At 42.0% G+C, this 23,129-nt stretch overlaps 1 protein-coding gene across 11 annotated transcripts in view; it reads right to left on the minus strand.

The window, feature by feature from the left end:
• The window catches only part of ATXN1 (ataxin 1), a 255,986-nt gene that overhangs the window by 154,729 nt on the left and 78,128 nt on the right, over positions 1-23,129 (minus strand). For 9 of the 11 annotated variants that reach the window (XM_065667300.1, XM_065667302.1, XM_065667303.1 and 6 more), the window contains one exon: positions 12,675-12,798. The exons of the other annotated variants lie outside the window; for them this stretch is intronic. The gene's annotated coding sequence lies outside the window, so the exon portion shown is untranslated. The remainder of the gene's footprint in view (positions 1-12,674; positions 12,799-23,129) is intronic. 11 annotated transcript variants of the gene reach the window in all.

Below are 23,129 nucleotides of genomic sequence, written 5' to 3' on the forward strand. Positions count from 1 at the left end.
AGCTTTAGTTAAGAGAGGAAGGCAGATGAGGAAAACCCAACACAATGCACACATCTTACCGACTCGCTGCCATGTCAGGCAGCTGCCAGAATACAGCAAAAGCACAGGGCCTTCCCTTGAGCAAAAAGGACCCTTTGCTCAGCTCCACTACAGCCCCAAAGCAGAAAGGCTCTCAACATACACCCAGGGAATATCTTGCTCCCTGTTAGTTCCTCAGCAGGATATGCAGAAAAATATGCACCTTCTAAACCACTGGTATCTCAAAACCATCTGCTCTCTTATCTTTTTGATTAGCATGCTCCCCTGCCCTGCTCTGTCTCTGGACAGGCACCAAACAGCCTAGCCCTAGTTCAAGGTGGAAGCACAAAAGCAAGGCAGGGAAGGTGAATGGAGAAAACAACTCTCCTTCCCCATGGGCTATGGGTGCAAACCCATCACAGCAAACAGAATAACCCTAAACACATGCTATGATGGAGACAAAAATCCATGATCACTGCTTCTGCTGTTTATGCTGACCATCATGCTATTTTGCTCTGGTGGCAATCAGCAAACCTGTCATGAAAAGAAAGAATGCATTGGGCTTGCTATCAATCCTTGTAATTCCTGTCTGAGTACAATCATATAGTCTTGAAATATAGCCCAAAAGGGCACCACTATTCTGTAACTTAGCTGCTTTTGGAAGATGAGTCAAAAGCAGTTCCATACACTTAGATCTCTTCTTGAGGTTGTGGACAATTTTTCCTGCCTTTACAGCCACATTTTCTGATTCTTAATGTATTTTCTTTCCCCTGTTGCTGAAAGAGCCACACAAATAAAGAGAAATCTGACTATCCCAGGAAATTATGTAACTGACTATACACAGAGGGCTGTCAAATATGCACAAAGTAAACTAACTGAAATAATATGATTTTTCCCCCTCTAGTATGCTTCATTTATAGTCATTGTAGGTGTTACACGTAACAACAGTAAGCGGAACTATTTTATACAGCATTTTCCATATTCAGACAGCTATTCTACGTCCGCCTGTGCAGCAGAAAGTTTCTATAGCTCACTTTGTATTATGGCAACATAGCAAGGCACCTCAAATTAAGCCTGGAGCAGCAACTGTTCCCTAGAACCAGGGCTAAAACCTAGCCTCATGAGTGGATGTATCTATAGAGTCAGACCAGCTTTTTCTCCCCAACAAAGTTTGAACATTGCCAGTAGCTGGCAGGCAGCAGCACAAGCCTCTGATGGCCCAACTCTTGCCTCTCAACAGAGGCAACCAACAGCATGAGCAATGCATGGGGTAACCCCAAAAAAACGCTATTTTGGGATGGCAGACGTGCTACAAAAGAGCTGCTATACACTACAAGGGATGAGCTCCTGCTTGCAAAGCCTTGGAAAAATGCTAGGTAAGAAGTACGCATTGCTATTTAGCACAAAGCTTGTGGGGATGAGTGGAGGTCTTGATTGACAGCACTGCTCCCTTCCTATTGCTCATAGTGGGAAAGAAGCAACACTCAGTTGAAAAAACAAAGCAAACCATGAAAAACACTCAACTCACACCATATCCAAACCAAACAATAAAAGACAAAAATAAATGCATCCCAAGCATCCACTGTATTTTATGTTCTTTTTCTCATCAATTACAATTCCTGTGATGTTAATAATATGTACAGTGACAAAATAAACTCAGAGGACATAGCAAGATGCACACAGAGAAGGTCAATGCATGCCATCAGACAAGCATGACATGTCACACTCAAAAGATAACACACCCAATGGATTAAGTATCATTCAGTACTAGTCACCATATTACTGCATCCAAAACTGGATCCAAAAATACACAGGAAATCACATATTCCAATCATGGCTAAAACAATAGTACCAAGCAAAATACATTATATTAATCCAAGTGTTATGACAAATTGTCCATTTAGCTGGCAAACAGAGAAACATGGCCCTGAAAAAGGATCATAACAACACTGACCTAACAATTGTTAAGTGTTCATATTCAACATACATTCCAGCATAGTCATAAATCAGGTATTGCTGAAAGTAGGGAAGATGAGAAAACAGGTTGAAGAGTTAAATGTAAATAATAAGGAAAAGTCGAAGACCTAAATCAGAAATGTGAGCCAAGAAATATGTGCACAAGCATGTGAAATTTAATACAGTTCCTAATTCAGGTATCTCAGATCACACCTGTCTTTGTTTCTCAGGCCCCAGTTTCAGAAGTTTATTATTTTTTTCATTCACGGTTTCAGAAGGACTGCTGTCTCTTCAGCAGTGAAGTTCCTCCCTCCAATTCACACAACACAGTCCCACTGACTCCAACCAGCCTATGGTTAACTACAAATACAATGGAAAAATTTGAGGTAGGTTATTGCCTTTATTTTCCCTTTTTTTTTTTTTTTTTTAATGTGCTATTAGGTTAGTTATAATGAATATCAAATTAATACTTCTCTGAATTAACAATTAGGACAAATAAAGGCTCTAATATTTTACAAACCCATTTGATGTGAAATACTAGATATATGTTCTAGGCCTCAATTTTTAAGACCTTTATTATTGAATTCTGACTTTCATTCCATTAGCACTCTTGGTTTATTAACATAAAGCAAAGCCTTGTTAATTTGTAATAATGTTTAGGATACCTACTGTAAATTAATGGAAAAAAAATCAATAAATTCATCAATCAACAAAAAAGAACAGAAAAGAAAAAAGATAAAATACATTCTGTTCTATTACTAAACGATAGTTTAGAAAATCCTAAATGGTGTTTTAATTATTCATGCAATATCTCTAATGCATTAGTGAATGCGATGTATAGCATATCCACTTAAAAAAAAAATAAATAAAAAAGTATCTTAGGTCCCAGTTCAGGAATGCGGTTCCTTTGCGGAATACAATGGAGGCATCTGAACACCTTCTTGTATTTGATTCTACATACTCAAGTACTGTCCTGCCTTGGATTCAGAATACAAGACTACTTACTCCCAAGCACGTCTCTGCTGAGTGCAAACCCATACATAAAGTCAGGCAATGTTGTACAGTCTGTAACAGACCACACAACATAATCACAGGGCAGGAACCCCTCTCCACCACTCCTGCCACAGCCAACAAGCAAATTCCCAAGTTGCAGCTTGAAAGGGGAGGCAATCCCACATCTTGACATCCTACTGAAAAAATGAGGATAAAACAATGAGCTAGTGAGCATCTTTGCAAAGAGAAGACAGGGTGTAAATTCTGCCTTGCTGAGCCACGCCTCCTCTTCCACCAACATGCAAAACTTGGTGCATTTTCTGTACACAGCGCTATTCCATTCTCATTCACTGCCATGTTCAGGCTGCACACACTCAGTAGCTATGTGTAAGTAGTAACAATCATTCCTGTCCCAGGAGAGACACCAGTATCACCAAGCAAACTGCAAAACCCATGAGTGAAATTCTGGGTAGAGGTGGAGTTTTTCAAGTGATAATGGTAACCTCCAGAAGGGAGGCTTAAGCGCACAGAGCTCCACAATTACCGTCCTTTTCCGTATCAGCAGGGCATAATAAAGGGTTAACAAGCCACTACTGCTTACATTATTTATTAATCCACACCTCCCTTACTTAGCAACTTCCTCCTTAAGTCCTGGCATCTCTTCTCCACTTCCCTCACCATTTTGGGTCCTTTTCCTCCCAAGATTATCACCTCATGGAAGTTCCTCCTCCCTGTCCACTGCCCAGAACTCAGGCTTTGTCCTGGCTCCCTACAATGCTCCATGCCTGGACAAGCTCCACACTCACTCTGAATGTATTGCTCTCCTGCTCTTCCATGCCTGCGAAGCAAATTTTCAATCAGCCACCCTTGCATGCCAGGATGAGAAGCAGTGCATGGAAGCTGGAAAACACATGAGCAAGCTCATGAGTAACAGCCACCAGGAGAGCAGGGTTTTGTCACTAGAAACCCAAGGTGGAAATGCTGTGGGTCTTACTTAGTTCAAAGCCGAAATGTTTCTGTCTAGGATGTCTGTTTGTATCTCAAGTCACACAGAAGCCATTAGTACCAATAATGTGTCATTACGGGGGCGTCAGCAGAGACTCTGCAGCTAAGGTTAATTTGAGATGCATAATTTAAAGCAGAACTAAAATCCCTCCATTTCACACTTTGATGACTGAATTCAAATCATTCTTCAGATTTGACACAGCAGCTCTTAAGGGGACACTTGCACTCATCCCTTTTCTCCCTTTTTCTTTTTTCAAATTTTACAAGCTATCTACTGCAGAACAAAAAATGTTCTCCCTTTACAATCACTTTAACCTGGTTTCCCCTCACATTTCTTTTCTGCAGCTTCGTATTTCACACATTCATTCTGACATGTTAGAATATGCCTGATACAGGCCACTTCTGCGACTTCAAAAAACACAAGACTGAGTTAAAAATTTCACTCATCATAACCTCAGTGATTTTGCAAAGAACAGCTGACAACACTGCTTATCTTGAGCATACCACATCACTTAGGTAACAGTAGTACCCACATAATTTTCTGTCCTCAGAAAGAACTCTGAACATCCTGCTAAAATGCATGAGACATAATTCTTGTTTTTCATGCAGAAAACTGAGGCAAAGACAGAAGCACGCTGTGGTTCAACAAGTGCTTCAAGCTCGTCCAAGTCTCCCAAATCTACTGATAATTTGTTTTGTCAGGCGACTTCCCTGAGCACAGCTGATAAAACACAAAAAATAATTAAGCAAAACGTCATCACGACAAAACAAAGCGGCATGATAGGGAGATCTCCAAGCTGCTCATGCAGAGATGCAACACTTCTCTATCAAACGCCTTCTGCCTTTTACTGTGTTTTCTTCAATAAAGCTCATGTAACATTACCAAAATGCATAGAAACATACAATGACTTTTATCATCTGACACAACTCGATTTTGCTCTGAACTTTCAAGAAATCACAGTTCAAGCACACAGACATTCTTTGGAGAACTGCCCTCCATGCTAAAAATGGCAATGGAATTGCACAAGGGGAAAGGGGAGGGAAAAAAAAGGAAAATTCCAAGAAATCTTTGACTCATTGTTATTCATCAGGTTTTTGGAGCAGAGAATGGAATGCCATCAAGCTGAAACTGACAGTACTATTTTCTGAACTCTAAGTGATGTCAATACTTCACAAAGCCCCAAGTGCTGAGAAAATTTTTCTCTGCAAAATTTTAAGAATGACTCTCAAATTTTATTAGGTGGTGGTGGTGGAAGAACCCAGACCTAAAAGAGGCACCTGAAATTAAACTACGTAGGTGTGCTTTTGAACACTGAGATTATTAGGCTTCACAGCTTCGTGCTATCTGTGACTCAGACTTGGCGCCACGGGTGTCAAGAGACCTGGGACCTAACTGAAGGTCTGTAAAAACCTGCTGCTTTGTGTCTTATCTCTCTTTTTTTACTATATAGTAAAAAATTCACCCTCAAAGACAGACCTCAAAGGAGGTTTTTGCACTCAGTACAAACCTGAATCATTTTAGTCCACAGATTTTACTGTCCAGTTAACTTTCACCTAGCAAAGCAGATTTTTCTGCTGTTTAATTCTTAAGGTTTTCAGAACAACATGATGTCTAACAGCTGAAATGGCTTCAATAAAGTTCTGAAAATAACACGTACTCTGGCATGCCAACACACTATTTTTAATTGTAGCTCATTAAAGATGCAATAGAAGAAGAATTACATTCACTTCCAGCACTGTTCCATCAATGCAGTGAGATAATCATGCTGCTGTATCATATATAAAGCCCTGTTTATGTGTAGTGGTTTAGGTAATCTAATGGAAAGACAGAAAGCAGTGATTCACTCTTTGTTCTAGCTGTTGATGCAACATGGCTTTTGCCTATTGCAGGGCCCAAGCAGGCACACAGGGTGACTGGTTTCAAACGTTAGTAAAACAGAGACCTGGAAAATGAAAAGAGACAAGTCAGTTGAAAAGCAGAACGAAAAGAAAAAAAAAGAAAGGGGGAAAAAAAAAATCAATCTGGATTGCAAATGAACAGTACTTTAAAGAGCAGAGTACAAATACAGGCTTCTGAGGTGATTTAAACCAAATGCAGACTGAAGCTGAAGTAGTTTGGTGAGTCAGCACAGTGAAAAGACACTAAAATTACATGCGAGAAAAGTGCAATCCTTTTTGTATAACACACTGTATATTATTCCAGATTTACCAGAAAAAAAAGTCATTGTCTCCTTTGTGTTGTGCTGCCTTCATTCCCATTTGGTCTCAACCTCTGCCTTCCAGAAACAAACTGCATGCAGGCTGACTAGCTGTGAACTCTGCTGTCTAAGACTTTCATTTCTCTTTCACTAAAATTTCCTCTCCAGACCATGGCAACATTAATAAACAATCACTGGCATGAATGCTACTGACCACCTTCCACGACTACTTTCCTCTGGAAATAAAAAAATAAATTAGTAGTTAAAACCAAAACTGCAGAGAATCATTACAGGCTCTGACAATGATTAAGAGCCTCCCAGATTCTGCCATCCCAGAGGTTTCAGCTACATACAGCTTTGTGCAGACCAGAATTTCAGCACTAAATATTCTCACCATCAGTCAAGGAAAAGCTTAGCCTCGTATCTGCCTCAAACATTTCAAAAACTATAGCCATTTTTAAACTTACAAAGCAATTTTCATCTCCATTTTCATCTCATTCTTGCCTCATACTTTCACAAGAACGTAATTCTGTGAAAGCCACAACAATTGCTTGTTCAACGGAGACTGCCACTCTCTGAAGTGCTTTCTGTGATAGATTTGTAAGGACAGACGTGGGTAGAAACGAATAATCCAAAAATATCCACAATAGATAATGAGCAGAGTCTAGAAAGAAAAAAAACCCCACCACGTACTGCAAATGCAGCCCAAATTGGAACAAATGTCTACAGTAGCAACAGCACAGGAAGAGCAAAATGTTATTGTACATTACTGGCATGCAGCCCGTAATTACAAAAAATACTGCAGTATTCCACAGTAACAGCGTAAAATATTATCATTTCAAACAAAGCAGCTGCAGCACTCTGCCCACAGCAACCACGTTGCAGAGAGCCACGGGGGGAGAGGGTGGCCGGCTGCCGAAGGACTCCCTGCTGCAGAGGGTGAGTGGCCACAGGGTCAGCAAGTCCTCAGGACGGCTTCTCCCACTCACGACTCCACCAGGGCACAAAGGACAACGGCGCAGCAGCAGAGGGCTCCCACACGGCTCCAGCAGAGCCCTCTAGCAGAGAGAAGCACACTGCTCGCTCTGCATCTGGCCTCTCACTGTAGTGTGCCTTCTGCCAAATCGCATTTTCACTGTGTCTCAGATTCATTAAAATCCTGCCCGTTCCAGCTCCTCTGTGCTAACCCATGATACCTGGCCCCTTCTAACACTATCCCAACAGGTTTTAACAGTGGGCTAGCAGGAGGCTCCTGAGCATCAGCTGACATACACTGAAGCTGCAATGGCTATCATTTGCCTCCCCAGATGCCAAGCAGTTGCTCTATTACCTATCAGCAAAACAAAATACAATCTGCACAGTTTATTGGCAATGCTCTTCTTGACCACTCCACCCAAGGACTGCCAGCACAGAGCAGTCACACCAGGCAAACAGAAACACACCAGAAGTTACAATTAAATCCATCTGCTAACTGGCATGCCCAGCACACAAATCAGTAGTCCTATATAATCATTCACAGAAATAACATCTATCACATTTGGTTTCTACATGGATCATGAAAAAAGACCAGCTAAGGAGCGACATGCTTTTTCCAAACTTTATGCACTCAGAGAACTAGCAACCAAAGGAAAAGAAATGCACAATACTGAACAGTGAGATTAAAAGAGAAGGAAATGCTGCTCAAACGGAAGACACTTATTTCTAACTCATTTCCCTGTTTTCAGCTGGGATAGAGTTAATTTTCTTCCTAGTAGCTGGTACAATGCTGTGTTCTGGCTTTAGTCAGAGAATAATACTGATAACACACTGATGTTTTGGTTGTTGCTAGGGAGTGCTTACTCTAAGTCAAGGACTTTTCAGTCTCATGTTCTGCCAGTGAGGAGGGGCACAAGAAGCCAGGAGGGAATAGAAACAGGACACCTGACACAAACTAGCCAAAGGGGTATTCCATACCACAGAACATCCTGCTCACTGTGTAAACTGGGGGAAGTTGGCCAGGAAATACCAGTCACTGCTTAGGGATGAGCTGGGCATTGGCCAGTGGGCGGTGAGCAACTGTATTGTGCATCACTTGTCTTTCTCACGTTTTATTTCTCTTTCACTTTTTGTTGTCTCCCTTTTCATTACAATTATAATTTTTGCTACATTTTATTTCAATTACTAAACTGTTCTTATCTCAACCCATAGGTTGCACCTTTTTTTCTGATTTCTGCAGCAAGCAGCTGCATGGTACTCAGTTGCCAGCTTGGTTTAAACCGCAACATTCCTGCTTCCTATACAGGCTGCAAACAGTACACATTCTCTGAATGAAACTGCAAAGCCTGAGCTTTGCCTCAGCTGTCAATGCTGCCTCAGGTATTGCACATCTATCTCCCCACAGTCCAACAACTCTGAAATACACAAACACTTCTGGGCAGTATCTTTTAGAGGTGTTCGAATCATCACAAAAACTGTTTTCATACTGCCAACCAGAAAGATGGTGCTTTTACGAAGGAGCAAATTAACTGCCATACCTAAACACCTCTGAGCTCACCAGCATTTTTTATCTTTCCCATGACAGCTTTTGCTTGCCAAACACAAAGGAGGCTGTAGTACATATATGCAATAAACTGCAGTAATGCATGCAGTAGATTGAAATACTGCATTCACTGGCTTACGGATTCAGAGTCCCACTGGGAGTGCTGCAGATCTACATAAAGATTGGGTGGCTGGATTTGACTCTCTGACGTATGTAACAGATGTGTAAAGTAACACATAACCAGATGCCTCTCTAGTAAGTGTACAGCCAGAGACTGAAAAAAACTAAAAATTTGTGTCCAAGGGCAAAGAAGAAGTAGGAGAATAAGAGCAGTGTCCCATACCTAGCAAGGAAATAAAAGTTTAGGCTTTATGAATTTCTTCTCTACATACAAGAAACAAATTTTTCATGTCTGTAATTCAGCTATGGTATTATGAGAGAGGGTTTCTAAGCAGCTGGGGAGTCCAGCCACTGTGATCTAGTTTGCTCCATGCTAGGCTGATCAACTGTTTCTTGGTGTCAAGGTCCAACCTCTGAAACCTCCACTGTGACTCCAAAAACCTTCATCCAGAAGGGGAGTCTGACCCCTCAGAAGGAAAACTACTCTGGACAAAAACCATATGGCTGTGTAACAGTAACCATCACAGAGGCCCCTCTCCACTCCCTGAATTGGTGCATCCTGTTCACAGTGGCTTGGAGAAAATAGCTGGTGTGCTTCCACAATAACCTTCTAAGGCAGATGAGAATGGTGGGTGAGGAAAAGGCAAGAACTTGTTTAAAAGCCTCAATTTAAAACTTCTGGGTGCTTCCATTTTATGAAGTAAGTTAAAACCACTAAGAGAAACTGTGTGAACCACCGACTTCAGATCTGGATCCTGCCTCTTGCAAAGCTGCAAAGGCTTGGATCCAAGGCTTTGGTTCAAGCTCTTATCTACCGCATACTAAAATGACTTATACCATACGTCCTTTACAATAAATAGCCTCACGGTAAGGAAGCACAGTATTGGCATGTTTCATATTTACATCACTCTTCTGAAAGCCAATGCACATGGTTTAAGGAAAGAATTGGAAATACTACAGCTTTCAAATACTTTGCCTTATGTGGTTTACAGCCAGCATAGTCAACAGCTATGTAAGCTTCATCCATTTTTATGTGGCGTGTTAAGCCGGGCAAGTCCCAGGTAATGCCCACCAGGGCTGAGCAGATCAGGCACGTCGGCAGCAGTACAGGCACAGCCACATCCCACCACGGCAATGCACTAAGCTGTGCCACTGCACTCTCCCGGCTCCCCGCAGTGAAAGTCTCCATTCTCCATCCTCACCACCTCCTCTTTACAAAGGCTCACACACGCTTACAGAAACAAATGAACAATTCCATTATGTGCCTGGCAGCCTGTGCACTTTATTTCTGATTCACAATAGAGGTGCCCCATTGAAAAGATCCATATATGGGGGAGAGGGGGAGGAACGACTGAAAAAATCTAAGCAAGTCTCCAGCAAGCACACATATTATCAAAGCCTCATTTCCACTTAACACAAGTTGCTTTGGGAACTAATGCAGCTGACTTGAGGGGAAAACACAAACAAACAAACAACCTCTTTTTCCATCAGCTGGGGGGGGCGGAATCAAGCCAGTGCCATCTTTGTTGAAGAGCTCCACGAAACTAATGATTTAAGAGAGCTGAGGAGCATGGACGGGGGATAATTTGTGACTGATCACTGCTATCTGAACGTGGCACACTGACAGCTAGAAGAAGAGCAAGAAAGAAAGGCAAAACAAAACCAGCATGTGTTTAATCTGGGCAGGCTCAGTCCCCTGTATTCACTCCCAGTGAAAAACACAAGAGAAAAGAAAGTTGGTCCCTTTGGGTGCTCAGCTCAGCACCCACGTAACTCCCTGGCACACACCAAAGGACCTTCTGCAGGCACACAAAAGGGGGCAACATTTATTCACATGATGAAAAAAAAAAAAAAAATCAAGAAAGGGCAGGAGTAGTGCTACAATTTAATATACCTTAAAATGAGTCTTCTGCCACCAAAGAACTTGCCTTTAATACTCTGCAAATGAGTTCCTCCTGCACTCTCCAATACAAAGAAAACTAAAAAAGATTCAAGTTTTGTGACTGCAACAGAAAACTGATCAAATTATTATAAAGACCATACAGGTGCTACAGAGATACCTTCCCCTGAACTTCAACACACGCTTCCTCCAAGAGCAACAAGGAGGCAGCTGTGAAAGGAAAATCATACACATTATTCTGGTCTGACGTCAATGAAAAGAATACAGGAATAAAAGCATTTGGATTTATGCTCTGCAGAGCTGAGGAGGAATGCTTGCCACCAGAAGAGTGGGACAGAGAGAAAGCAAAGGCAGGCTGAGAGTGATCACACATGGGTCACTACAGTGCACTCCTACCTCTCTCACCACTTTGAACAAGACTGTCACCCTATGCCTGAAACATGGCTCACTCCAGAGAGGAAGACATTTCCCCACCTGAGCCATACAGCAGCAGTTTCAAGCAGTACCCCATTTCACAACTACAAAAATCACCTCAAGACTTCTACAAAGAGAGTCTTGTATCCCTTTTTGGACTCACAGTCCCTAGTGCAAGATCTGCACATAAAAAGGAGCTGGCTACACTGATTTGCAGAAGTTTTCAGATAAATCAGTACAAATGCCTACAGGACTATTACAATTTCCCAAGCAATGGCTCTTGCCCACTAACCAGAAAGGAAATATTTAGCTCCCTGAAGTGAGCCTGTTGATTTCAAAAGAAACTTAATAGCTCTATTCCTACAAAGCAAATAGAGAGCAATCACCAGGGGCCGGCTGTGCTCTCCTCTCTTCTGAAACATGGTAAGCAACAAGGGCTGCAAATGCCACCAGCCAAAGGGGTTTGATATTCTGCACATTTGTGGGATTGTATCCTCTGCTTCTTCCATTTTCGGTGGGTCTTTTTGATTCTGCAGCTTTCTTACAGCAGTTTTGTCTCTTTCAGCACACTTGTGGGGCAATAAAGAGTAAATAACTTGAAATTCTTATTTAAGAAAGAGGCTGGTGGTTTTAGTTTTCATTTATGCAGCATTTTCAGTGGTTAGAAGTTTTACAACTCTAACATTTTCTCTTTGCTAGACAAAAAAAAACCCAACTGGGAGGTCATTCTTTTCTAGTGAGACATGAAAACAAAAAAATGACGATTAGAGGGAACAGGTGAGCTTTTCCCTGTTACTCTTGATTGCCTTTATTAAAAAAATTATTAACTCAGGACCACACAATTCCACCTCACTCAGGGAACTCTTAGTTCAGCTGCTATTCAAACATCTAAGTGCAATCTGCAACTCTAGTTATGAAATGGGACATTATTTGCTTTCTACATTTAACTCTACTTGTTCAAAGACACACTGATGAAGCAATTAGGGCAGATATATTATTAAAGTTTGCACAGAATTTACAGCCTCTGTTAAAAAGTTTGGTATTTCAATGAGGTGCTTTAACATAAAAATGAGGACTATATATTTAATACAAAAATACCACTTACGAATGCTGTAAAATCAGATGACTCATGACATTATCACCAACAGTAAGATAATCGTATATGCATTTTTCTGGCTTTGCATTGTATGTTCTTCAATAGCTTTCTTCTGCACAGTTCACATATAACACAGACTCTAAACTTGGAAATATTTAGGCCCATGCCTAACTTTTCAGGGAGAACAGCATCATTGATTTAAAGAGCGTTTAGCCCTTATAAATGTTAGAGCGATTGCCTGTTTGTGGGATTAGACCTCATGGGGCCCATTTTCAAAAAGATAAGTGCATTACACACTTTTGCTGCTGTTTCTGGGTTTGCCATTAAAGTTCTCTCCCTCCCTCTTCCATCTGTTTTCATTGCCTTCAATAGAAATATCACAACACTCTGGGGTAAATAATGATTAATTTAATTACAAACTAACTGTAACTTTTGCAAGACCCTCCAATAACTTACCTCGAATCACGTAAGTGTTTCAAGATGCAATTGTAAATTTTCTTTTTTCCCCTTTTCTCACAGGAGGTGTTGCAGTCTTTTTTTTCTGATGTTTTGCATTAAAACACTCCCTGTACTCCAGGATCTTAAATGAAAACAAAACAAGAAACACTCAGAATGAAAATGTCATTTCAAGCCATTGGTGGGTGTCTCAGGGGAAATCCCTGACCTTTCTCCAATGTATATTTCATTATCTAAACCAAGTGTGATAACTCCCCACAGCAGAAGCAGCATGAATACTCTTCTGTGGGCCGTCCTTAAAAAAACAGCCCCAAAATCCCCTAAAACCAAAAACACACACACCAAACCACAACCCCACTATTCTAGACCACTCAAAACCATGTTACTTTAAAGACCTGCCGGACAGTACACTACAAAATATTCATCTAAAGCACAATTCACTATATACCAGACTCCACAAATTTATGAAGGTGAAAAGAAAGCCCAGAGATACAAATCAGAAAAAAAAAAAAAAACAAACCAAACCCATTATGTAAAATATCAAACTCTTACACGGGAGAGCAATCAGCAGTTTTATTATAATTACTACCACTCTTGTTATCACTAATAATATGTATACAGCCAACTCCCTAAATCTTCACTAAGTCACTGTAGTATTTCTGTAGTAGCGGCGTGGGGGAAGTAGTAGCTGTGCTGGAAAAGCAGCGCAGCATTAGCACTACAAAACCCAGCCCGGCTGACGAGAGAGGAAGGAAGGGAGGAGGAGCGACAAAGCAAATGAGTAAGAGAAACTGGCAGGTCTGTAATACAATCAATTTTGACATTCTCCACCATCACCAAAAAAGGTCTGAATGAAGGGGTTTGAATTTTCAGCGAGTGCTGCTACCAGAAGCCTTTCTCCCCAGCCTCCATTTCACCCTCCTCCCTCTCCCATACCTGCAACAAGGCAGGACAGGAGCTGGCTGGGTACCTAAGCCTCCAAACCAGGCTCTGTCAGCAGGAAAATCCCCTGGCTATGAGAAGCAAACACTGCCAGACAGCGCAGAGTTCGCCTTCCCTCTGAGAGCACAGTCTTGCATTTGCATGGCCCCTCCGGATTACAGGCATCCCAGTTATTTCTCTACAAACAAATTTTCAGACCAACAACCATATTCATTCTTGCTCTGTAAAAAGTCTGAAAGACAAACTGTTCCCAGGGCTACACCTGTGCCTATCCCCACCAAAGCCAGCAAACTTTCAAAACACAGTGAAGAAGAGGGGATGTGACCTTGCAAGCCTGTAAGCCAGATCCCTTTGGTTTTCTTCCTCAGCTAGGACAAACAGCACCGAATAATTTTTACACTGCTTTTAATTAAGAAACAGAGAGACTATCCACAGCCTCCTGTGGCTGTATGTGCTTCAGAAAAAACAGCTTTTCCAAAAGCAGTCAGAAATTCGAAAAGTACAGCTTTCAACATCACTGTTTATTCCCACACACCCCCAGAGAAAACAGCACAAAACTCTGAGCAGGCCAACACAAATAAGGGGGAAAGTGGGCTTCCCTTGACACCTGCACAAAGGCTGTGCCTGCGTCACCGCTCCCCTAAGCTGCTTACAGTACAAACAAATCCAAAATACTCCATTTAAATTACTCTGCTCCCCGACTCCACCATGCCTGTTCTCACTTACACGGTGTTGCTGCTTTCAAGGAGCCTGCTCTCACTCAACATGAGTAAAGGTTGCAACAGCTAAGCCTACAGACTTGCAGGAAGAGGACAAAGCCTTCTAAAGCTGCGACACAAATCCAGAAGGCTGGAAGTTCAAAGTGAAATAAGGACAGTCTGCCCATGACTCATGCCACCTAGAAACTATTCTTAATTTAAGAAAGTGTTAAAAGGATTATTCTATGGAGTGTCACTCTGCTGAACCAACCAAGTTCTGCTTCTCATTTTTTTACCCGACACAAATACAAGGTGGCCAGGGATTCTATTTTAAGATTAAAATCAGCATAAAATCCTCCTGTTCTCACTTACATACTTATAATTTTAATGCTCCATTTAAAGAGAAAAAAATGCTCTTTGAGGGACAGATATCCAGCTATCCCCCAGGATTTTTGCATGACCTATGGGCAAATGCTATATGACGCTTCCTGAAGGGCTGAAATAGCTCTGAATTACACTTGAGCTTCTACAGGGCAACTAAAGTGTAAGAGTTTGGCTCCTAATGCACACTGTCACGTAACCCCAATATTCCTGTGCCTCGGTTTCCCCTTCCTGTACAGCAAAGATAAGAGTATTCCCCCATCTCAGAGGGCTGATGCAAGGAACACAACACCCGTGCTGATTTAGTGGATATAGTGGATAATCTGGTAACATGGACAAAGTTATAGATCTCTCAACTCACATGAGGCTGAAACTTGACATCCACAGAAAAAGGCCCTATAAACCAAAATGAGGAGTGAGTCATCAGCCTGGCCCTCAGAAACCGTTCTGCTGGACAGCCTTTTCGCTTGTACAACTCTCATCTCTTGGGTGCTCCCAGCAAGCGTGGGGGAGACTGAATGGATTCACTGTAGTCACAAAACAGTTTTACAGCTGCTGAAAAAAGACCTATTGTAGCCCTGCATTCTACTATCTCGAGTAGCATACATTAATTTGCTGTACAGCTTCCATTACCCATCTGATCCTTACAGAAACAGAAGCAGCAAATCAGGGTTAGACAAATAAAAAGAGTTTTAACTGTGACGGAGAAAATTTTCTGGTTTGCTAAAAAAAAAACCAAACCCGAACCAAACCAACCAAACAAAAAAACCCCAAAAAATCAAATCAACAACAAAGAAACCCAAAAAAAAACAAAACAAACAAAAAACCAACAACAAACAAACAACCCCCACCCCACCCTTTAAACTGGTTCTGCCCTGCTTTTGGGGGTTTAGTTTGTTCATTTTGCTACATCATGACATTGTGAGCCAAATTTCACAATCAGAAAGGAGCTGCAGCCCTGCCATACGCATATGTGCTCTTCCTGCTGTCACTGTCCACTCATGGCTTACACTCCTCTGCATTTATGGTATTTGCTCAGTAACCTGAATGGTATCAAAACCAACTGTGAACTCTTAATACAGAACTATTCAGTCGCACGTACAAGGCCTCAGTCAACAGTCACATAATGCTGGACTTTGCAAAAACATGTAAGTAGATTTGACAGCCCCCTTCTAAATGTCTTGATTTTTCTCCATGGTGTCTGTCGAGTCAGGGAGAAAGAACAGTCCTGAATTACACACATTCCTCCCAGCATTCAATTACTCCACTCTCCCCCTTCTGGAGAAATGAATGCAGCTTCAAACAAATTAAAGGAGAATTTTGTCAGCTCTTTCATTCTTGCTGGTGCAATAAATGAGGTGGTACTCAGCTTCTCTAGCCCCCAGCAGAGCCAAATGAAGTCTCACTCTGAAGTACAAATCTCCCTTCCTCCTCCCATACACATACACCATACACAGCATTAACCCCGCCAGCTGCAAAGAAGCAGAATTTGGTCAGAGTCCCCTGAAAACAGCAGCATATCACACCTGCAGAGTGCTGTACTGCTAACCCCCAAGCATTTAATGATGGTCAATCAGCACACACCTCCTCAAAACACTATGAGACTGGACAAAAATTCACAGGGTCTTTTTTTTTTGCCTTCTGGCTTCGTAGCCACTGGAATGCATGAGGTGCTGTGCTGGTCGGCGCTCAGAACGCAGATATATTTTGCTTTTCAACGAAAGCTGAGACAGAGAATACCCCTTGCTTTGGAACCTCAAATACCACAAGAGTAGCAGACTGATAAAATGCACCAGTGGGACCCCTCTTTTTTCCCAGCCTTCCTTCCTTTTACAGCAGTGCCTCTCTCAAAGAGCTGATGGAGCTGAACAGACGGAGCTGGTTTTCCATTCTAGTCAGCTTGTACATTTCCTAAGTTAACACAGCGTGGCTCTGACAAAACCTGATAAAAACCCACAGCACTGGAAACAAAGAATCAAGTTAAGAAAGAAATTAAACCCCAGGAAAAACTACAAATAAAGATATGATAAGATCTCTGCTCATACTTTTTGATTTGGGCAGGCTTGTCTACCTCCAAGCTTGGGCAACAGATGGGACTGCAGCCTCCCTTGCCGACCTCAGGCAAGCAGGTCTGGGGTGGACCTGGACAAAACCACTGTAGTACTATCACATATGACAGTACAGAGCCAAGACCAGAACAGAGCAAAATGGATTGCTAAAATATGGCCTCATTAGGGGACTAGCTATGAAGGATGGAGAAATGGCAGCATCGGGCTCCCTGCACACCTCCTGTCATCGGGACAGGAACTGTTTTCCTCACATCTCCCAAGAACAGGCCTGCTGCCCTCCCTTGCCTCTGCCTAGGATCTGGCAGGTTCAGACACATGTTCCCACCTGGTACTGACTCTTTTTCTTGCCTTCTGCTTGTAAGTACAAACTCCATAAATTCCCCTCGTTTTCTGAACAGCCAAAGAGTGCCTGTATTGCATGACTTCTGGAGTGAGGACTGCTGGCCCACCCTCACTGCCGCCATGCCGTGATGCAGCCTGCTTATCATTTAAAGGTGACGCAGGACCACGCTCTCTCACCTACCCAGAGAGGTGTTAGGTGTTTCCAAGCCATAATCACCTCAGCCTACCAGGCACTGACCTCAGGCTCTCCCTGGCACCTTAAGTGCCTCCTTATGCCAGTGCCTGAGCAGAGCATGAAGGCCAGAGCGTCTTGACTGCACCACAAGTCAGCAGCCTTGTCCTGTGGCAGGGGACCCTGTCATACGAGTGCTTGTGCTCGCGGAGGCACAACTCTCCTTCACTCCCAGCTTCTGAAAAACAAGAGTGCTAATGGGCAAACAGCTGACTACCATCCACTCTCACTGACCGAGGTGGTCTGGACAGTAACACCCTGTTGTAGAAGTTCAGCGTGTTGCACATCAAAAGCAGCAGATGAGTGTATCTCTCGGCTAAAGTGCAAATATAGTTTAGGAAGAGATTATTAAGAAAATTGCCCAGAGAAGCTGTGGCTGCCTCATCCCTGGCAGTGCTCAAGGCCAGGCTGGACGGGGCGCAGAGCAACCTCGTCTAGTGGAAGGTGTCCCTGCCCATGGCAGGGGGGTTGGAACTGGATGATATTTAAGGTCCCTTCTAGACCAAACCATTGTATGATACTACGAAAATGAAGTAAGGCATGATTTGCAATATCCAGATACATTCTGGGTTCTTCAAATGAAGGGCTCTAAAATAAAAAATGATTTTTTATGTTCTCTAGGAGGACAGGTCTTGCATTTTTTTTCCTATTCCCTTCTGCTTTACTTACTCAACTTACCTGCCTTCCAGCTATATGAGGTCAGATTCTGAGATTTAGCTGTTTGCTGCCATATATAGAAACAGAACAATCAGTATTCCTTATACATTTACATATCTCCAGTGCCACAGAGTACAGGACACCGGCAGAAACCTGTGGTGACCTTTGCTGCAGGAAACTTTGAAGGCCTGACCATAAGGTTTTTTTCAGAACAGAAATTTTACCAAGCCACAACCAGCTCGGCACCACTGTAGTTTGGTCTTACTTTTTTGAGATCAGCAGGACTATGCCAGCAGCTTGGCCAGCAACCTAAATCTTCCAGGAAGAGGAAAAAAATGTCCTCTGCCTGAATTCAGTGAGTTGCGTGGCTACAGAGCTGGTTGGCTTTTGTAGCCAAATCTACTCTTTCAATCAAGGACAGACAAGACACTGAAAAAGACAAAGCTTTTGTGTAAGTCTACTAGTCTAGACTTCAAAAACAAAAGCAAAACCCACTGTACAACTGCTTCTGTCATCTCTACTTGTACTTTCTTTCCTTCAACAAAAATTGTAACATGAGCATTTCAGCAAATACCAGGTTTGGTAGTAGGCTCTCTGGGCTGCCAACTGTCAGATCCAGAAAGCAGCACTGTCACATCTGCCAGACTGACTCTCACACCTACTCGCTAAGGTAACACCATATATTTTTCAAGTCATGCTAACAATAATATGACATTACATCTCACCATACATATGTTCCTCCTCTGCCTTAGGACATACACCAAAAAAAGCCTACACACAGAGGATGCCCAGCCAGTATCTTATGATGAACAATAACCTCAGTTCAGTGTAGTATCTGACCACTCTCTTTAACCTAAGGGCATGAACACTGTCTCCAGTGACACAACGCTCATGTCAACAAGTCAAGCACAACCTGCTAGACAGGGGCCATTACTGGTTAAGCATCTAATATGCACTTGGCATTGTATAAACTCCTTAAAGAAGTTATAATCCTTCTTTCAGTAGAAGATACCTTCTTTGCAACTTCTCAAAAGAGCCTTCCTTCTCTGCGGCCTACTCACACCAACCTTCCTCTTTCAGTAGTAACTATGAAGAAAAGGGAAGAAAGAACATTAAGAAAGAAAAATTATGAAATGTGTTTTACTAAGTGGTACAACTACAAGATTAGATCACTGAAATACACGTTCTTTCCACCCCTTCATCCCACAAGGTCTCTCTAGGGCACAGCTACCTTACTGCTTTCATTCAGATTAGGGATGTAGCTTTTAAAGCAAGTCTCCAGATAATCCATCCTGCCTCGGTTTTTAGTTGCATTGTGGGGTGGTCCTGAAGTATATGAACCAAATCTCTCTTGGGAGGAACTAAACTAGAAGCACCATGTTCTCCAGAGCAGGCAGTCAGCAGGACCAGACTGCTCAGAAGTAAAAACAACCCTGAAATGTGCCTCTTATGCACCTCAGGTGCCAGCACCAAGTTTTTCACTATACGGATATTCTCTTTTTGGTCCACATTACTTGCTAATGTAGGCATAATCATAAAAATAAAATATTCTCCTGTCATTCATCTTTATGCCACCAAATAAGATAATCTTATTATATTCTACTGTAATATTGCAACAGTGTAATAGTGACAACAGCAATGGCATCTTGAAGTGAGCAATGTAGAGAAGAATAGATCAAAGTAGTTTCAGCTAACCTAATTTCTGTAGTTTTACAATGAGTTCTTCTGCTCTTTAAAGTATTTTCCCTTCATCCTGTACTAAAGTATTAAGGAATGGTTATAAAAAAGTCAGAAAAACCCAACTGTATAAAAAGACAGAAAAATGTACCACCTTCCCCCCACTACACCTCATGAAAATAATAAACTTCAGACATTAGTTGTAAAAACTGACAGCTGGAAATTTTAGGCAGTAGTGCTCTTTTACGGTGACCATGTTGTCATCTGAGCTTATGTCCAATATCCTCTGGTATTTTTTCTCACAATGGATCTTATGTTCTCTTTCCAAATTTCGTTTAAAAGACCAAAAATCTTGACATTTCTCATAACTGAAGTAACAAGACAATCATCACATCTGTTTTCAGTGCATGAACGGTAAATAATCCTATGATGTGACATCCAACTTTCTCAGCTACCTTTTGCCACCTATTAAGAAATACCTGCTGAGCCTGCGGAGGTTTGCAGGCTGCATGGAGGTCTGCAGGCCACTAGATAAAAGCTACCTGTCCACACAGTCCAAGATACTTATGGAACACATTATTAGGAACAGGAAAAAGAGCTTTTCCTTGTAAGCTGTTCGCCCCTAGCAGCAACAAGAGCATAACACTCAACAGTTTCACTGGAACACTTGCAAGAAACACCTTGCAATGGAAACCTCCTTGGGTTCTTGGTGCAGGAAACCAGTTAACCTCATTGCTCCATCTGTTCAACTTCTGTCAACAGTTCTGGACCTGGCAGCAAATTCACAAGCAAGAGTGACATTGACCACAGTGCCGAAGACCTGGCTGAGGCCAAGGGAAATGCTTTCCTAGTGCTCGAATACTTCTTGAAAGCTTCTCCCTTCATGTGCCTTCCACTGGCCCCCCATGCAGTACACATCTCTGAGATCACTGCGAGCAGGAAGCCCAAGTGCAGAGGAAGTATGTGTAAAATTCACAGTCTCACTTCACCACCACTGTCCATTTTCATGAATGAAATGGGCAAAGTCAGCAGGGGAAGCTGGGCCCTACCATGACTGCTACCATGCTGTTTGTCCTCTATCTTCAAAGCACTGTGGAATTATATTGATTTCCTTCAAAGATAACTGTTTCTATGTATTAAACCAGCCAGAGACATGGTTTCTAATGCGGTCAATTTTTAAGACAGCACAGCTTTGTGTCTAATTCCTTGCTTTGCTTTTTTGAGTGCCATCTGAGAAGATCCTGGACCTTTAGTAACAGTTCTGTGCATTTAAACTGCATTCACTAGTGACTCTATGCCCAGGACAGAAAACCTGAGTGGGCTCTAGCCTCCCAGCCCAGTTGCACAGGGCAGCACTATGTTGTATCTCTCATATAGCCCCGGTCACATCACTTTGTTTATTTGCCTCAGGCTCCATTTGTTGCTTGTAGAACATGGGAAACAGGAGTGAGGGTGCTGTTGGTTTACAGCAGAGGAAAGCTGTAAACCTAAAATACTACATTTATTAGGAAAGTGTGGGAGAAGTAGAGAAAGTTAGGATATTCTCCCTCCTTAGAATACCAAGCAATCCCATAAGGAGTGGAGTGCATTAAGGCTGTTTTCCTGTGGCTTTGCCTCTCATGGGTAGGTGACCCCATGCACAGTAAGACACATGCTCTGAGCAAAGCCAGCCCTGTGCTGGGAGCACTTGCAACAGCTCACACCCTAGTGTACTCTCACATCTATGATAACACAGGAGAGCCTTTCCTTCAGAAAGGTCACCAATTGCTGTCGTCATCCTATATCCAACTGCCTGTTTCACAAAACTGCTAGGAGTTCAAGGATTTTGTGATCTCAACCTGTTAAATTTAGCTGGAGTGGCCAGAGGATTCCAACATTATTGCAGAGAGACTGATAGTGTCTGGCCGATGAAAAATGATGTTGAACTGGCAAAAAGGGTAATCAAATGGATCTGACGTTAAAACTGGGAACTGCAGTGCCAGTTCTGCAAGATTCATTAGTATCAAATCCAAGCAGTCTTGCCCAGGGAGGTTTATTTTACTTATGCTGGTTGGAAACACAGCTTTACTTTTACTTACTGTGAATAAGCATTCTGCTTATGAATAATATTAGGTACATTTTCTGGGGAATTAAATTTTAATCTTTCCTCTGTTCCATTTCTTTAACACATTCCGTTTACTATTGTAACTTGTTTGTGATATTACTAAATTGCAACTACAGAAAGTGGGACAACATTTTGTTCCTATGCAAGACAGGAAAAGTGTATCTGTAGATTTAGGTAGAGATAACAGATTCAAATCTGCTTCAGATGACACAGGACAAGTAGGTGTCTGGGGTTTTTGGGGAGAGGTGCAATAAAGAAAGGGTTTTTCCCCTGGAGGATCAAAACACGGTAGATAATGTCAACATCAGGAACAAAGCTAAGCTTATGGAACATTCACAATCTTGTACCCGGCTATGAATGTCTTGTTAATTTTGGTGAACAGAGTTTGTAAACAGAAAAAAAAACCCAACCTCTAACTTATTTAGGATATTGTACCTCTTTGCGTATACACACATGTACTAGTGTGGGCTGCAGTGCAGTCTAATCTCTCCAGCATTAAGTCAGACCTAGGCTGAAACTGCTTTCAACCTCCAAAGATTTGTTGTGACAAAGCTAGCATGCAAGTTTCATTTTCTAGCACCAAGCAGTGTCAATTTTAATATTATAAAGTCTTTTCCAACATTCCTCGATCTTATACCTAGGGTTTCTCTTGGGTGTCTACAGCTAGTGACTGCAACACCACATAACTTTCCTATGATCACTGTCCTGCAGAAAATGAAAGTAACCCTTCAGCCAGTTTCTGCAGGATGGCCGAGGTTTGCAAAGGAAACAAACTGCACAACTTTCTTTCAAATGGGAAAACAGACACCGTCCTGCTTTCAGTAATTGGTGTGTTACTAAAAGAAAAGCCAACGATAATCACATAATTTCTTTAAAAGCAGTAGAGCAGTGTCTAAAAAGCTACAGACAAGTCCGGTACTAGACCATGGACTCACGTTTCATCCTAAAATGCACATGCCTCAACACATAGGTATATTTTTAAATGTAATATAAACTAGATTAATCAAGGTAAGGCTTTAAGCAAAAATTAAAGATTTTGAAAGTTGGCAAGGACCATTATTCTCCTTTAAGGGTTATGCTAATTCATAGGACAGGCCACACCATTTCAGCCTAGGATCCCCTCTGTAGGGAATCATCCTTCCACTGTATATGAGTGAGTAGCTTCGAGTTCAAAAATTTGCAGCATAGCATTTTCACAAAAACACCCAAACTCTATCGAAAGGTTTCATCCACCCATGCATGGACTACTTTTCTAGGCCTTTTCACAGTTACTACCAGGATCTTGTCATTATCTTTAAAACCAAACTGTTCTTCATTGTGAAAGTGAACCGTTCCCCCTGCTCTCTCAAGTTC

This window comes from Lathamus discolor, chromosome 2 (genome assembly GCF_037157495.1).
Source record: "Lathamus discolor isolate bLatDis1 chromosome 2, bLatDis1.hap1, whole genome shotgun sequence".
NCBI lineage: Eukaryota > Metazoa > Chordata > Aves > Psittaciformes > Psittacidae > Lathamus > Lathamus discolor.